The sequence below is a fragment of the Diceros bicornis genome, chromosome 12, assembly GCF_020826845.1.
Source record: "Diceros bicornis minor isolate mBicDic1 chromosome 12, mDicBic1.mat.cur, whole genome shotgun sequence".
NCBI lineage: Eukaryota > Metazoa > Chordata > Mammalia > Perissodactyla > Rhinocerotidae > Diceros > Diceros bicornis.
This window is the reverse complement of record NC_080751.1, coordinates 31,891,395-31,906,245: the sequence shown is the minus strand read 5'-3', so window position 1 is coordinate 31,906,245 and position 14,851 is coordinate 31,891,395. Positions and strand designations below refer to the sequence as shown.

General features: G+C 41.0%; 1 protein-coding gene across 1 annotated transcript in view; it reads left to right on the top strand.

Moving 5' to 3' along the window:
- SPTBN1 (spectrin beta, non-erythrocytic 1) overlaps window positions 1-14,851 on the top strand; it is a 191,144-nt gene that overhangs the window by 56,409 nt on the left and 119,884 nt on the right. The window lies entirely within an intron of this gene.

The following is a 14,851-nucleotide window of genomic DNA, read 5'->3' as shown; positions in this document are numbered from 1 at the left end:
CCTACCTCCAGAGTTTGTAATTCAGTCAGTCTAGCATGGGGCTTGATAATATGCGTTTCTAACAGGTTCCCAGGTGACACTGATGCAACTGGCCTGGGGAGTCACATTTTGAGACTGGTATAGAGTATTGACGGTCATCTGGTTTACTTCCTTGGGTGACTGAGACCATTTCATCTAGACCCAGCTAAAGTCTAGGGAGAATTCAAGTATCAAACTCACCAGTGTTGTCTTCAAGATACACTTTAATGTGAGAGTGGTGTGAAAGGCTGGCCACCTGATTTTAAGAAAAGGGAAATATCTTCCTGACTTGCATAGGGCAGTAATATAGTGATAGGCTCAGCGTGGGGGAGTGTTGTTGGAGGGTTTCTGTTACAAATGCATGTTCTGAAGTGGGAAAGCTTATTAGAGCAGTAGAAACATACATTTCAAGTTTCCTGTCTCTGTAAGGTGTTCTCCATGTTGAGTCTTGTCTAGACTTCAATCTGAATTCTGAGGTGATTTACAAAAGACGTCAATGCAGGAATTCATCTTTTTACAGTGCAGCGCATTGTGTATAGATAGTATAACCATTACCTTGTGTTGTCCTTTTCTAAGTAGATTTAAATGTCTGTATCTCTTAGGAAATAAGGTGAGGTAAACTACTTGCTACTAATTTTTATCCAATTTACAGGTACTTTTTGTTATTAGGCTGCAGTATATATGTTCTCCTGGTGGGTTGTAAAAACCTTCTTAATTTCAGATTTGCTTGCCTTCATCCTCTTCATGTTCAGGAATTGCTTTTAACTCAGTGTGGTATAATAAGAAGTAAATTTGTTCTCTGTTTCTAGTTACTGGCACAGAGCTTCTAAAACCCTTGGAATTTTCTGTGTCTTTTGTTATTCATAAAGAGTCTCTTTGATCACACTTGTATTTAGGAGGTGGCTTAGGGTGAGACCCCTATGTAGCCTTAGGATAGGGATGGTCACTGGAAAGACCAACTGATTTAGAAGGTGGGAACTTTCAGGTCTACCCACTCACCAGTGAGAAATGCGGGTAGCGGGGCTTGGAGATTGAGTTCAGTCACCAGTGGCCAATGATTTAATCAGTTTTGCCTACATAATGAAACTTCCACAAAAACCCCTAAACAACAGGGTTTGGAGAGCTTTTGGGTTGGGGAACGCATCAGTGTTGCTGGGAGGGTGGTACGCCCTGAGAGGGCATGGAAGTTCTGTCCCCCACCATACCTTACCCTACGTACCTCTTCCATTTGGCTGTTCCTGAATTATATCCTTTATAATAAACCAGCAAACATAAGTACAATGTTTTCATGAGTTCTGTGAGTTGTTCTAGCAAATTATTGAGCCTGAGCAGGTGTGGTCATGGGAACCCCTGAATTTATAGCCAGTCATTCAGACATACAGTGGTCTGGGACTGGAGACTGGCATCTGAAGTGGGGGCGTTATTGTGAGACTGAGTCCTTAACCGACGGGTCTGCACTAACTCCGGGTAGTTAGTGTCAGAATTGAATTGAATTCTAGGACGCCCATTTGTTGTTGAAGTATCAGACTCAGTAAGCTGTTTCACAGGGGAGATGGCTTCTCTGGTATAGTGTGTAACATGTCCATTTTTTTAAAAGGTAGAAATCAGGCCTGCAATCACTTGTCTAGTGCTGATTTATCATCACGAAGATGAAAGAGTCTGGAGTTGGGTCACTTCCATTGCCCAATGAGCTTTGACTCTTTCCATTCTCATTAAACTTTTTTGCTTGAAAATTAACTCTGACTCATGTCTCAGTCACTCATCACCCCTCCTGCTCCTTAGTAGTTAGAAACATCAGAGGGAAACACCAAGTGGAAGCACAAGGAATGAACTCTCCTATCTTTGTAATCCACCTAGAGCATCTCCTGGTGGGATTGAAAACAGCAGCTTTTTCTCAAAGTGAGAAAAACTTCATCTGAAAGCTTCCCCTTCACACGGGTTGGGTGAAGAGGGAGTCTCTCAAATCTTCAGCTTGTAAAAATGTAAGACTTAGGGATATTTTAGAAAATAATTAGAGTTAATATTGACTGTTGCCACATATTCAAAAATTTTATATGTATGAGGCTAGTGAGATATATACTTATGCCTAAAATTAAATGAGTTACCGTTTATAGTTCAGAAGCAAGATAAAAAGAGCATTGGTCCATCATGTTGTGTAGCAAAGAGATCATGTCATGCCAGTTCAGCCTTGAGGCAGAGTGCTGTGAAGTGATTTTTATGCATTCTGTAAATGATTCCCTGCATCCCATGATGGCATACTCACATTCCTGACCTCTGACCGAATCGCCTCAGTAGTGTGGAACATGTGATGATGAAAATGGCTCAAAATAAGCTAGACTTTTTGGAAACCAGCATTTTATTTTAAGGAAATGTAAAAGGTAAATGTTTTCTTTTTACAAATGATGGATGTTTATGGTTGTAGGTTATATTTTGTGGAATCAACACAAATTAGGGGAAGTAGTCTTTTAAAAAGTGTAACATTTAGCTTGAAAATACTAAGAATTAATATCTTTATATCAACACTCAAATAGTAAATTTAAAAAATTAGGAAGACATACACCAAAATATTCAGTGTGTATTTCTGAATGACTCTCCTTTTTCCTTACCTGTATTTGAATTTTTTCCTGAAATAAAATCTAAACTATTTTGTAATTAAAAAAAAAATGCATGAAAGCATCTTACCATCTAATATCACATTCAGAAGTTTTGATTCTTTCCCAAAAAATAATGGCATAGAGAGATGGTAGGAGAAAGCCTGTGTATGAAAGAGTATTAAGAAAAAATGACAGGGCCAGCCTGGTGGCATGGCGGTTAAGTTCGTGCATTCCCCTTCGGCGGCCTGGGGTTCGCCGGTTTGGATTCTGGGCATGGACCTACTCACAGCTCATCAAGCCACGCTGAGGCAGTGTCCCACATAGAAGAACTAGAAGGACATACAACTAGAATATACAACTATGTACTGGAGCTTTGGGGAGAAAAAAGAAAAAAAGAGAAAGATTGGCAACAGATGTTAGCTCAGGGCCAATCGGGGGGGAAAAAAAGACAAATTAAAAACGAGATTACTTTGGGAGTTGTCACTCATCAACATTTATGAGTTAAAATTTTGCATAAGAGCCTTTCTGCTAAGCTAAGGACATGGCAAAAGAAATTGACCTTGAGTTTACATGGTTATGGGGGAATCAAGGACAGCTGATAGCCGTAGGGAAATGAGGTGAAAGCATCTACTTGTATCTTTTACGTTACCTGTATAGAGTAAATAACAGTTATTAGTGGCTGTATGTATAAGCCAGATTCCCTTTAAACATACATGTTTATTTGAGTGACTAAGAATTTTGGTGAACATTTAGTCAGCTAAAGCAGTAATGTACTTTAAATATCTAGATCAGTGCTGTCCAAAAGAAATATAATACTAGCCACATGTAGGTAAGATGTTTTAAATTTTCTAAGGTGTTTCAGTTAATCAGGTTATCCAAAATGTTATCATATCAACATGTAATCAGTATAAAAAGTTATTAGCAAGATACTTTACATTTTTTTATGCTAAATCTTTAAAATCCAGTATGTATTTTACTACCTGCATTTCACATGGTCAGTAGTCATATGTGGCCATTGGCTACCAACTTGGACAGTGCAGCTCCAGTGCCTTCACATAGACACTTTTATTGGCTAAAATTGCCAAGTAAATATGGGCTTTAAAATATCTATCAGGTGTTTGGTCTCGGGTATATTTATGAAGCAGTAATTAGTTGGCCACTTGGCTAAATGTGAATTTAAATTCTGATGAGGCGTGATGCATCAATTGAATTATTCTGAAAACAAACACTTCTCCTTTTTGTGCTTTCCAATACTAAACTTTTACTAAATGGGTGCAAAGTAGCAACAAAGACAGATCCTCCACAACATCTACACTGCTCTTTCAATTGAAAACATTGACACTGTTCTCAAGCACTGTTTTTGGGTGCAGAAGACTCAATAGCACACTTATTTAATAAGGCGTATTCCAAGGTCCCCCCTTCCCCATAAATTGAGATTCACTACTGTGGGAGGGAGCACAGGAATCTGCATTTTTACTGCATATGGTACATTTTGAGAAACACTTTCCTGGGACATGGCCTACGTGTTCTCACTTAATATTCAAATCCTGTTATCCTTGAGTATTCGCATCAAAACGAAAATCAACGTTTTGTCTCTCCTTAAAATGTTAGTCTGCCCTTTCCTCCCCAGTAAGTAGGTCACAGTTTATGTTTGATATCTTGACACCTAAGAAGGCTTAATGTTCTGCCCAAACTGAGTCTAGTGCTGTCACCTGGCAGGAGGGACACATTCTTCCTGTAATCCTTGGCCTCATTACAGCCCCTGCCTGGGTGGATCCTCCTCCACGTGGAGGTGATTGAGACCTACCCCTGCCCTTCAGCCCCTATCACTGTTTGGACCTTTTAATTTGTAATCTCCAGGAAGGTAGAAGATTTCTCCTGGCCTAAATTAGCTCTCTAGTGCTAATTAAAATTAACGGGAACGCTTGAAAAGTATATCCTAAAAATTCTGTAGTTACAGATAAAAAAAAATCAGGCACAGTTTTCTCAGGAGGAAAAGAGCTGGATTCTGTCCTGAGAATTAGAGCAGAACTTGCCATCATTTTCTCCCAGTTGACTGTAAATTTCAAGCTATCATTATTGTACTTAAATTATTTACTTAATCCTAAGATAGACAGATCTGCACATAGATGGAGGAAAACTTATTTTAAAACCATAAAAGATTTTTAAGTTTACCTCTTTTGAGAGATGTCCTAATGTCTTTTCTACCTACAGTCACGAGTTTTTAATTAGCTAGTTTAGATATTGGCTTTATATTTTTTTATGATCTCCTATAATATAGTGGTTTTACTTAGAAACTTTCCAGAATACGGCCATTAATTCACAATCAACCACCCCCTGCCAAAATGAGTAAACAAATAAATATGTATGTAAAATATTTGACTTTCTTCTAGTGACAGTACAGAGCCAGCTTGCTGTTGAATATGTAAAGAGATCTATAAAAGATGGTCTGGAACTGTCTAATTAGAAAGATAAAACCTATTTACATGAAATGTTAACTAAACGTGTATGCAAGTGCCAAGAAAGTAGTATAGGCAATTACTGCTCTAGTAATTTCAAGGGAAGGATTGATCACAAGAGGAAGAAAACCAAAGTCATTTTAAGAGGATGGGTTGAGTAATGTAAAGAGGGAGAGAGACTGGGGTTTGAACCTTGGCACGACCGCTTCAGTTTCCACTGCAGCAAAACAGAAGGGGCCAGGTGCCAAGTCTCTGAGGGACCCCTCTCATTAAAATAGTCCACTTTCGGCTTCTCAAGATGACACACCACTTGAAGCTTGGACTCATTCCTCAAAAATTAAGCTAGAGCTTTCCTTATTTGCATACTCACTTCCCTGTTCATATGGAACACTTTTATAACCCAAGGGAAAGGCTTCTTGCATGAAGGAATGGATTTTTATAGTCAGGATTAACAGAGATTTAATAGCTACCCATTATTTTCCTCATCCACTCTTGAAGCTGTTCGCTAAATTATGCATTATTTGGGATTATTTGTGAGAGAGGCATGGTCCGTAATGCATAGTAAATACACCACCCATTATTTGTGAATTCTGAATCTGAAAGAGCATTTCATATCAGGTTCATTAAAGCTGTTGAAGAGAATGTCTGTTTAGGTCATCACATGTAGTCTCAGATTATGTCCTCAGTTTACTTTCTGTGTACACATGGCTTCAGTAGTTTCCTGACCACAGGAATGCAGGAATCTTTTCTTTCTCTTTTGGGTACAGCTTCTTCAGGTTTCCTTCCCCTCCTTTTCTTCTTACTGCTGTAAATGACTCCCTCCCCACTTTTGGAAGCTTGGATTCCTGCTGCTGTTCCTTAGATTCCTCAGATTCTCTTCTCACCTCAGCGATGGCTGAAATCCCATAGTAGCTGAGGTGAATGATCCTAGCTGGGAGAACCAGCCTGCTCTTCCTCTCCTTCATCAGGCCTCTTAAGCACACACCATTCCCTCTTCCTAACCCAGCCCCCATTCCTGCCCCTCAGTCTTCTAGAGCCCAAGTTCTCATTCCTTAGTCACGTCAGAGAAGTTCTCTTGATCCTCATTCCCTTATTCATCTCTTACTCCACACTTAGCCTTTGTCTTAACTCCTCTTCCCACCCCACCAGAATATTTCCTTAAGTCAGTCTCTACTTTTGAGGAACGCCAATCATCATTGCTATGATGATAAATTTTATGGTTGATTTATGATTAAACTTAGGGAATATAACCTCTCTTTTGTTGGGGGCTTCCTAGGTAAGCAAAAGAGGAAAAACTTATGATTTTTCTCCTTTCTTATGCTTTTCCTGGCTCTCTCTGCATATGTGCCCCCCTCCCCAGCCATCTGTCTGTCTCTTAAATATCAGGTTTATTGAGATATAATTTACATAAAATTTACCCCTGTAAACTATACAGTTCAGTGGTTTTTAATATACTCACAGAGTTGTGCAACAACCACCACTAATTCCAGAACATTTTTATCACCCCAAAAAGAAATCCATACACATTAGCAGTCACTTCTCGTTTTTACCTCCCCTAGTCCCAGGCAACCACTTTCTAACTCTATGGATTTGCCTATTCTGGACATTTCGTATAAATGGAATCATACAACATGTGGCCTTTTGTGACTGGTTTCTTTCACTAAGCAAAACATTTTCAAGTTTCATCCATGTTGTAGCATGTATCAGTACCTCATTTCTCCCTCTGCTCTTTTATATAAGTAATAGTGATGAATTAGTGATAAAGAACAGAAAAAATTCTGTGAAGGCTGCCAACATGATAATACTGTGATTTTTATTTGGCAGTTGCCTGGGAACAGATGGCAGATCCGTTGTAGGCATCTGAGAGTACTGTAGACTTAGGAACTTTTTCATTTACCCGGATGTGGTCATCAAAAAAGCCTACTAGTAGGTGTTTAGTGTCTCATGGTCATATTTGTTGCTTTTATTAAACACACTTACACAGTTTAACTCCTTTGCCAATTTTCTACCCAAATGGACCTGTTAGTAGGTACCATCGTAGGAAAAGAAAAAGAAAAAATGTAATTTATATACAGGGCATTTATAAAGTCCTGTACACTTGTAAATAAAACATATCACATGATGAGAACAAACTGAAAGTCATGAAGTAAGTTTTATATTAACAATGCAATTCAAATATCTAAGGTTCTTTTTAACCACCATCTTCAGTTATACTATTCAATTTAATTTTCTAATTTGTAAAGAAAATTGGTGTTGAGTAGATGTTAGTTTCTTAAATTACATTTTGATTTTGGACACCAAGTTGATTAAAGAAGATGGTTATGATGATTAAACTGTATATTCGTCAGTTTTGACATGATCACATTAAATAGTAATCCAATGGGAGGAGTCTGGGTAACAAGGTAACAAGCATTTAGTCTGTGTCTGCTGATTGCCTTCTCTGAAAAGAATCCTGCCTTCAAAATTGTTTTTGGTTAGTCTTTTCTGGTTGTCAGGAACAGAGATTCACTTGAGTTATCTGAATAAAAAAAGATACGTGTGTGGTGGAGTAGGGGAGAAGAGGAGGTTAGTGCAGAGTTTCAGGTGCATGAGACCCAGAGATCCATGAGTGACTGATGCTGCTGTAGGGCTGGAGGCGTTCTTCATCTTTTGGGTCAGCTGTATGCCTCATTCATTGGAGCCTGCTGCATTGTAATAGTATCTGCACCCTCACGACTCAGCTCACACATGGCTTTGGTGTACTGTAGTTTAACTCTGTGTCTTGCCAGTCTTTTCTCTTTTGACCTCATTGCTCAGTGACTCAATATCCTGGTTTTCTCTAGTTCAAATTTCTGTGAGTTTGAGCATGGAGATGGAGCTCTGATTGGCCCAGATAATCTTTTTGTACCAGGTCACGGCCAACTGGATGTTTACAAATAATTCCCTTTAGAAGAGGTACCCACAACATCGGTGAAGAGCAGGAAGCCATATATATAAAACACTATTCCCATCCATCCATGGCTTAGAGGACATCGGGCTGGCAGTTGGAGGCTATGGTTGGCATTTCTTTTTTTTTTTAATATAATTTTTTATTTATTTATTTTTTCCCCCAAAGCCCCAGTAGATAGTTGTATGTCATAGTTGCACATCCTTCTAGTTGCTGTATGTGGGACACAGCCTCAGCATGGCTGGAGAAGTGGTGCGTCGGTGCGCGACCGGTATCCGAACCCGGACCGCCAGCAGCAGAGCGCGTGCACTTAACCGCTAAGCCATGGGGCCGTCCCAATGGTTGGCATTTCTAATGCACAATTGTGGTGTGGTGAAGGAAGGTACTTCGTACTAGGACTTTTGGGGAAAGATGTTGGGGTATCTTGTGTGATCAAGAGCTAAACCGGCAATCTGAGGAAAGGGCAAGGTGCAGACAGGCCTTGTAACCATGGAAATTAAGGCTTTCCATCTTTCAATCTCTTGTCTTTAGATTCCCCGTGTGAGTAAACTGTCTCTGCCCCTGTGGGTGGTCTTCCAAATGACAGGAAATATGGTTGCCATCTGCCCCTAGACTTTGCTGTCCACCACTTTCCCCATTTTTCTAGTTCCAGTTGGAAACATTGGGGGTGTTTGGTAGGGAGGCTATAATTTACTAGGCTTTGGTCAGGGGGCTACTCGTGAACCAGTAAACTGTGGTGTGGGGTGTGGAGGGATGTAAGAACATGGCAGCTCTCCCTGGAATCACGTGGAGCTGTTCCCGAAAAAGGGGTGGTTACTGGGCAGATGACAATAGATAACAATAAATGTTCACCACACATTTTCAGATAGACTGGTGCTCTTGATTCAGAGATAAAACTATTTTATAAAATGGCAAGGTGACATTCACCATTGACTAATTGCTTCCTTAAAGAAGAAAGCAACCAGTAATGTACAGCTTTCTTTAGGATCTTTGAAAAAACAAAGTTAACAAAGAGAAACAAACATTAGCATTTCAGTCTTTAGAATATGCCTCTAATAAGATGTTAAGTTTGTACCGAAGTTATTAAGTTGAGAATTTGCTTGGTGATTTTGTGACTCGGAAACAGTCTATCCCATTCTTTCTTCTTGGAGCCTCAAAGACCACCGCCATTCTTAGAGTATGACAGGTGCCCAGTCATAGGGTGTCATTCCAGATTTTTTAGCAGTGCAGTGACGCAAGTGCCGTATAGGCGTGACCCTTACCCACGTGTAATCTATTTTGGGGAAACAGACCATGTGTATAGAACAAGCAATGTATGCAACAGTATTACATAAAAGTGTTGTGATACTTCTCCCAAACCTGAATCTTAGCCTCTTCATTTTCTAGTCGATAAACGTAACCATTTTCCACAGTGCTTCTCTCTTCTGTATTCTCATTAGTTAATCTTCAAGGGAATTTGCTGAGCTCTGAGTTTTGACCTCTTTCTTGCAAACCTGTGAATTTTCAGAACCCTAAGGTTGTGACATAATTGAGTGATGGGCACATGTTGTTGGATGAGGCTGATAAAAATTTTGCCATACGGGTTTAAGTTTCTGCAGACTCCTTAGATTTCTTGAACATGTATGTGAAATTGCTTTATTAGCCACACGATTGTTTCTGGGCATCTTGAGAAACAGATGGACTTTAGTCAGGGAGAGGCTGAGCCATTTGCTGGTCCCCAGACCCTCCCTGCATTACATGTTACCTAGTAGATCACCCCGTACGTCTTCAGAAACCCAAGCCCTCTCCACTGTCTCGGCTTGAGCCCCAGCTCCTCCATGGAGCCGCCTTGCTTGTGTGTGGTTCACGCTGATCTTTTCAAGAAACTTCTTTGGCCTTTATTATTCTGTACCCCTTACCCCCTGAGTCTCATTCGTTTCATGTGTGTGCTCAAGGTGGGTGTATCCATATTCTCTCTAGCTGATTACTAAACTCCTTGAAGACAGTGCAATGAGTAATATTTCTGTCTGCATCCCCTGCAGCACCTCGTGTAAGTCTGAGTGCAATTACATGCTTTTATTTGTCAGACTGAAGAACCCATTCGTGGTCAGAGCTACTAAATATCACTTCATTTGGGGGAAAATTTCCCCCTAATTTCTGTGATACCTACTGAAAAGTGCTGTGTGTTTAAGAATTTTACATTAAAATGTATTATAAAATAATGCATTGTATTTTACATTGTACATTACAATGCATGCATTGTAAAAAAAAAATCCCTACATTGTACCCCTAAAACTAATACAATATGTCACTCACATCTCAATTAAAAGAAAAATCCAAACACTACAGAAGAGGACAGCGAATGTTTTTCCCTTCCCCAGACCCCTTTCTGAAGATAATTCCTTTTAGAAGTTTGATACATATCTTTTGAAATATTTTCTGTGTACATTATTGAAAGCACTTTTTCTAGTAATTAATAGAGGCAGGACCAGTTGATTGTTAGAATTCTGGAGCTTAATCTTTCTCCCACCAGAGAATATTTGTCTTAAATTTTCATTCATGCAGAATCTGATCTCCCTACCATGTTAATTTGTGGAGATGCTTTTGGAAGTGGGGGGCATTGTTTGTAAGCCGGTACAATCCCCTACACAGTGGATGGGACAGCCTTCCCACGAGGCTCTCAGTTTGCCCCCTGCCTCCTTTTGTGCTGACACATTTCTGTGATTGTCCACTCCTTCGTCAGATCACTGCAGTGTTTCTGGATCTCTTCCCTCTTTGTCTCTTTACCTTCCATGTTTCTGGGATACTAAAGACCCATAGTGGGGGCATGTCTCAAGAGGCGCACCCTCCTAGCTTGGCCTGCAGTTTGCCTGTCTTCCTATGTGGCATCATTAGCCTCAAGTCGGTGCCAGCAGTTGGAGTTTGATAATTTAATGGTTCATTACAAATTTATAAATGCTGGCTACAGTTTTTCTCCTGGAATACTGTATTGTGACTTTAAGGACGTAGGGAATTTGTGAATGTGGTAGCCAAGTACAACATGGAATGGAATGCTGTAATTGTAGTATATGGTGCCTAGAATACTTCCGTTTTGCTACAGCAGCCAGAGGCCATTCATCTGTCCCTCAGACTAGGCTACAAGTGGACTAGAGTGCTGTTGTCATTGTTGTTGTTTTAAGTGCTGTGTAATTTAAGCCCTTTCTTCTGTGGTTAACAACAACAAAAACAATCTAGTAACTTTCTAAATCCATGGGGCCAGTGGTACATTGTTTAGCCAGTTTGACCCTGTGGTCAGTTTTTACCTTTTCCTTTAGCCAGGGACATGGGTTTCCATGGGTTGACAGTCCTGAAGCTGTTTTACATACTGATGTTGGGGAAATAAGTTTACAGACCGAATCTGTTAGCCCTTTATATGTCTCTACTGTGAACACACAAAATTTTATACCTGGGACTGGTCACTCTACAGAGAATTCGTGTGCGCTTCCTGTTTCTGCCCTGAGCCCCTAAACACACCATGCATTGGAATTGTCTCCAAGCATCTGAAGGAAGGCCAGTGTTCACAGGGATGCTTGTAAATAATGTAGAGGTATTCAAGACTGCCTTGAGAAATACAGGATGGAGGGGAGGCAAGGCTGGAGGATGCACTTGATACTAATTCGAAACTCAAAACCCCAGCACTGAATTAACAAGTGTGCGTGTGCAGCTTTCTTCATGCATTTAATCAGCAGTCATCTTCATGCGGGCCAAATGTAGGTGTTTTTTTTAAAACTCCCTCACATTCAGGGAGCCATTTTAATTGGCATACTCAACACCATTATTATCCGAACTGAATTTTATCATGGAGGATGAAGTCTCTATGTTTTTTCAGCTGAATGGAGGACGTCAGAGTCATCATGTCGATCTAACCTATAACTGACTTAAGATTTTGAAAGAATGGGCTGGCCCCGTGGCTTAGCAGTTGAGTGCGCGAGCTCTGCTACTGGCGGCCCGGGTTCGGATCCCGGGCGCGCACCGCTGCACCGCTTCTCCGGCCATGTTGAGGCCCGTCCTACATACAGCAACTAGAAGGATGTGCAACTATGACATACAACTATCTACTGGGGCTTTGGTGGGGGGAGGAGGAGGATTGGCAATAGATGTTAGCTCAGAGCCGGTCTTCCTCAGCAAAAAGAGGAGGATTAGCATGAATGTTAGCTCAGGGCTGATCTTCCTCACAAAAAAAAAAAAAAATTTTGAGTACAATATCCTTAAGAAATATGTTTTATATGGCAGTCTAGCACACACAGAAATTTATGTATATGGGTATACTTCTGTATACACCCACATTTAAATTTCACGAAGTAGTGTTTACTTGTACTACCTGAGGTACTCTGATATTTTCTGTTCTCTTCCATTTTTTTGTAATGCTAGTATCAATCCACTGATGAGATTTTTAACTAACAGTGTTGGAAAAAATAAAATCATGATTATTAGAGTGAGGTGGCATTTGACTTTTTTGTTTCATTCATTTATTAGTGAATGAATGAGTGAAATATTTATTGAGCACCTATATGCCAGGTACTGTGATTAGTGTTAGAAATACAGAGATAGGTGATTAAGTGAAAACACATCTGTGGTCAGCAGAAAAGATCTTCATTTCTCACAGAGGAGAGGCCATGTCAGTAGATGGAAGGGAGTTTTAGGCTGAGTAAGTGGTGCCATGAATAGCATGATGGTGCCTGGCTGTCTTAGGGAGCCACATGCAGAGGAAGCTCAAGGTGGAACCATAGGAGTGGACAAGGAGGGCCTTGAATGCCATGCCAAGGAGTTTAGCCTGTGTCCTTTTGGCCAGTGGTTTTCTTTCTTTCTTTTTTTTTTTTGTGAGGAGATCAGCCCTTTGCTAACATCTGCCAATCCTCTCCTTTTTTTGCTGAGGAAGACTGACTGTGGGCTAACATCCGTGCCCATCTTCCTACACTTTATATGGGACGCCGCCACAGCATGGCTTGCCAAGCAGTGCGTTGGTGTGTGCCCGGGATCCAAACCAGCGAACCCTGGGCCGCCGCAGTGGAGGGCGTGCACTTAACTGCTTGCGCCACTGGGCCGGCCTGGCCAGTGGTTTTCAAAATTTAGCTCAGGAGAATTTTTATTTTCAAATAGAATATTATTTGTCACCTCCATATGTAAAAAGGCAAACTCGGAGACACCCTGGATGAAACAGAGTGGCCTCCCCTTGATTTCTACCCCCAGGGGTCCTGAGGCCCCTAATGACTTAGCCTGAGAACCACTGTATGGGGTCAGGGAATGGTAGGATCTGACTGGTATCTCAGGACACTGTGGGGGATGGCTCAGTGAGGAGATGGCTAGAGGGAGGGAAGCCGTTTTAGGAGACGGTCATGTTCATCCAGGGAAGAGACGAGGAGAGGCCCTGAAAGTGGGGTGGAGGCAAAGGGCTTGAGAGAGCAAGGACTCAATGTTACAGTCCCTAGGACTTGCTCTCCAGTGGGCTGTGGAGGGTATGGGAAAGAGAGGAGGGAGGGAAGTGAGTTTGGTTTTGATTATATGAAACCTCACGTCACGTTTTCTCTCCTGGGTGCCAGCTGCTTGGGGTATTTTGTGGGGTATTTTGGTCACAAATCTGCAAGGCAGGCCACTGTTTGGATTTTTTTTTTTTTTTTTTTGGCTCTATGATGTGGACTCCAGTTTTCAGGATTATATTACATTTTCCTTAGCTCATATTTGTCTGTATTCTCTCCAGCCTTTGGAAACCGTATGGGCCCTGAGGCGCTCTCAGTCTGCTTGTCCGCATGCATGTTTGGAGTCTTCCTGGGGTGGGCACCCGGATGTTCTTGGGTTTGGATTCCGGCACCCAGGACTGTCGGTTTTAGGGCTGATGCTGAGAATGGAAGAATGGCTTTAGAGGCCTGGAGTCTGAGATTGAATCCCTGCTCTGCCCATTACTAGCTATAAGGTGGTGGGCAAGTTACTTCTATAGGAAGAGAATCATAATGTCCACCTTGTGGGATTGTTGAGAGAACTTAAAATAATATGGAAGGTGCCTAGCTCAGTGTCCGCTCATAGGCCTGTGTATGAGGTATTGATTATAAAATTTCATTGTGAAAATAAGTCTTCTGGAGAGGGGGCTCCTCTCTCCTCCTGCAAGGAGGGCCCTCCATATTGAGAAATGTTACATTAATGCAAGGTGGGAAGATTAGAAGAAGTCAAGCTGGAAAAGCAGGAACATTCAAGGGGCACATGTTCTGATGGCCTGAAGACAATGGTGACCTGTGGCTTCGTTTGCTGTGGTGTTCAGAGGGCATTTGTGACTCTCAGGCCTTCTTCTGGGAGGCAGGAAAAGCTGAAAAAGACTTCCATTTTTTTTAATTAAAAAAAAACTAATATGTTCTTTGCATTTGCATCTTCTCTTGCTGCATTTACCTGTTTTAGGTTTGTACTCAGTGCACGTTAAAATGATCATAACCTTAAACATTTATTGAAAGTGATTTAGGAGAAAAGTGCAAAAAAATATCTAGAAACTTTTCTTGGAGTGGAGGTTGAGGAATTGATTTTTTTTTTCCCCCTGCAAATAACAAAAATTGGAGGGGGAGAGAGAGAGAGACGGAGATGGGAATGGGAGACCTGTGTTCCTTGGAGGGAGAGGGATGTGCTCAGCGTAGAAAAGCCAAGTCAGATAGGCTGGCTGTGCCTGGAAGATGGTTGGTCCTTTGTGGGGGTTATTTAGCTGTAGTGCACTGTTCCTCTTTGTTGAGACAGCTGTAGTTTGGTATCAGGGGATAATAAAGAAGAAATATAACTAGATTTTTGGGGGTTTATTTGTAATACTTATAATTTGTGTATCACTTTCATCTTGGAGAAGATTATAAAAATATTACTAT